Genomic DNA, 3,652 nt, shown 5'->3' on the forward strand with positions numbered 1-3,652 from the left:
GTTGTAAAGGAAAACCCAGATTGTAGTATCAAGACAGTAGAACCTTGTTAAACACTGGGTGTATACACTTCCATGTTGCCAGAAGTTGGAGTTTGTAGACAGAGGTACTGACCTTCTTTTTAATAACAAAGGGTCTGAAGTGCTTGTTGTCCAACTTCTTCATTAGGCAATCTGTGGTTAGGTTAGTGGCTTCCAGTATAACTTTGTCACCAGGCTGGTAGTCCTTGGCTGCAGACCTCTTCTGATCATAGTTCTACTTCATGACTTGTACTACCTTTTCCAAAAGAGCTTGTGTGTCCTCCCTAGTTCTGTGCATCTGTTCCACAAAGTCTGTTACAGATTCAGAACTGCTGTTCCAGTTCAGAACTGTCCCCTGGTACAGATGTCTCCCATGATTGAGGAAGAACAGGGACTGTCCTGTTGCAGAGTGTTGCTAGTTATTGTGTACAAATTCTGCCAGAGCTAACCATTCAGACCAATCTGATTGCTAATGATTGATGAACATCCAGAGGTAGAGCTTGATCTCCTGATTGACTCACTCAGTTTGACTGTCAGTCTACAGGTAATAGACAGTGGAAGGGTTCCCTTGAATTCTAAGAAGCACATACAAGTTCTGTATGAATTTTGACTTGAATTACAGTCTGCAATCATGAATGAGCTTCTGAGGGAGTCTGTACAACCAGAAGACATGATCCTGATAAATGCATGTCATACCTTCAGAAGTGAGTTCTGTTTGGGTCAGAACTGTGTGGACTTGCTTGGAGAATTAGTTGACAATCATGCAGATAGTGTTGTAACCCTAAGACTCAGGTAGCTTACCAATCAGGTCCACCAAGACTTCTTCCTAAGAGTGATCCAGAATCTGATACAAATGTAGGGGAGCCCAAACCCTTGTCTGGTAGGCCTTAGTCTGTTAGCACATATTGCAACCAGTCACATACTTCAGGATTTCCCTCTGCATTCTGGGCCACCAGTAGTTCTGAGTAATGAGTTCCTGTGTTTTGTGTTGGCCCAAATGTCCTACAGTCAGATTGTTGTGATGAGCTCAGACAATGTCCTCCTACAGCTTCTGATCCTTCAGAATGTACAGTCAGCCTTCCCAGTAAACCTGTCCATCCTCATCCTCCTCCCAATCCCTTGCCTGCTTCTCTAGCTGCTTCACTACAACCTGGTCCTGTGTGTGTCTTAGAGCTTACTGTATGCAGGTGACAAAGTCAACATCCTTGGATTCGAGTTGGATCTCTTGGATTGTCTCAGACATGAAACAGGAATTGTCTAGGAGAACAAGATTTTTGTTATCATTCTCCCCCCTTTCATAACCTGCTTGTCTCAAGAGTAAATCAGCTTTTGTCATTTGTGTTCTGGGTTTGTAGGTCAGCACAAAGTCAAAGTCCTGAAGTTCTAACATCTAGCAGGCTTGGTAGTGGTTGAGCTTCTGGGGCACTCAGAAGTACTAGAGATTAAGGTGATCACTCCAAATCTTGAACTTCTGTACAGTACTGAGGAGATATTGACACCACTCTTCCAGGGAATAGACAATTGCAAGGAGTTCCTTGTCATAGATAGGGTAGTTCTGTTCTGTTACAGAGAGGGATTCTGATTGGAACACTATTGGACACTACTTTCTGTCAATGAACTAGGACAGTACTGCTCCATTCACAAAGTCAGAAGAGTTGGCTTTGACTCAGAACTTGTCTGCAACTGTCAGAACTGCTAATACAGGCTTACTAGTAATAGCCTACTTGAGGGACTTGAACACAGACTGCTACTGATCATCCCATTGCTAAGGAACTTCCTTGCTAGTGAGATCATGAAGGGGCTGGGTAATGGTACTGAAGCCTCAAATGAAGTGTCAGTAGTAGTTTGCAAACCCAAGGAATGCTTAGACCTGTTTCAGGTTCCAAGGTTGTAGCCAGTTCCAAACTACAGTCACCTTTGCTGGATCCATACAGACCTCTCCTCCACCAATCACAAAGCCCAGATAATCCACTGACTCCTGTGTAAAAGAGTACTTTACTTCTTAGAGGAACAGTTTATTATCTTAGAGCCATTGTAGAACTGCTTGGATCAGTCAGTAATAGTGCTTGACTGTCTGGGTGAAGATCAGAATGTTGTCCAGATACACACTAACATGCCCCAAGTCAATCAGATCTGTAAGGATGTGATTCATGAATGACTGGAACGTTGCAGGCAAGTTGGTTAGTCTAAAGAACATTACAGTTGGTTTGTACAATCCACAATTGGTTCAGAACACAGCCTTCCACTCATCTCCATCTTGGATCTGAATATTATTGTATCCTCATCAAACGTCCAACTTAGTGAAAACCCTGAATGTATGTGTCTTATCAATGAGCTCCTGAATCAGGGGGAGTGGGTACTTGTTTTTGACAGTACCCTTATTGAGACAACAATAATCCTAGACTGGGTGGAGCTTCCCATCTTTCTTTTTGACAAAGAAGAAAGGGGAGGCTATAAGGGACTTTGAGGGTTGGATCTGGCTGTTCCAAAGATTTTCCTAAAGGAACTCGTCAAGCACCTCCTGCTTGTCTCTGTTGAGCAGGTAGACCTTACAATCCTTAGGTTGGAAACCCTTGGTCAATTCAATTGTATAGTCCTAGGGATGGTGTTCAGGAAGCTGGTCAAATTCCTCTTTACTGAAGACTTTGGGGAACTCTTAGACAAAATCTGGCAGGCTGGGTCTGTGTGCATTCTAGAGTAGAGTTGTTCTGAGGGGGTTCTAGACTGGTTCTGTCTTGGACATCCTTCAGATCAACTCTATTCTGCCTCAACTGGAATATGTATCCACATATCTATCCTAGTTGAAGAAGAACAACCAGTCACCTTCATCAGAACTGTCAGTAACATTAGAAGTGTCTGTATCCACTCAGAACAGTGGTGCAAGGTAGCTGTAAGACTTGGGACACTGATTGAACACAAGTGTCTGCTCTAACCAGTCAATAGTAGGGTTGTAAGCCTTAAGCCATTTGAATCTGATGAAGATGTCTGTCTTTCCAAGGTTGGTGACTCTAAACTCAATGCTTTCCTCATGATCCTGAATGGTCATCTGTAGTTGGACAAACTCAGTGATCCAACCATTCCAGTTCAGGGTTCTGTCTGTATTGTATACTAGGATTGGAAGTAGAACACATTGAGTAGGGAGGTGGTGTTCCTGCATGAAGGCCTTGTTGATACACAAACCAGTGCATCCACTGTCTACTAGAGCTGTTGTTCAGATCTGGTAGGATCCTAAGAAGGGAGCTAAGAGGACAGGGACCTGGAGCTAGTGCTCAGAACATCCTTAGATGAACTGCTACTTGTTCTGAAGGGAATGTACAGCTTGTGTGGCCTTGTTGTCTGAGAGGGTGAGTATATGTGCCAACATTTCCTCATTAACCTCTCTCTTTCAACAAGGACAGACTCATGTCCTCAGCTGTGAACTCAGCTGAGGCCATCCCTGCTTGATACTATGGACAAACTACTGAGTAGTAAACAGGGCTGGGTAATGTTCTGAATGTTCTGAGATCTTGGAATGCAGAAGTGGCAGGTTGGATTGTATGGATTTAGACTCAGATGAAGTGCAAAGAGAAGAATCAAAAGAATCAGAAGAAATAGGAGAGCTATCTACTTTTGTTTTCAACTTTTTTCTTTCTAA

This window comes from Fomitiporia mediterranea, assembly GCF_000271605.1.
Source record: "Fomitiporia mediterranea MF3/22 unplaced genomic scaffold FOMMEscaffold_2, whole genome shotgun sequence".
Classification (NCBI taxonomy): Eukaryota; Fungi; Basidiomycota; class Agaricomycetes; order Hymenochaetales; family Hymenochaetaceae; genus Fomitiporia; species Fomitiporia mediterranea.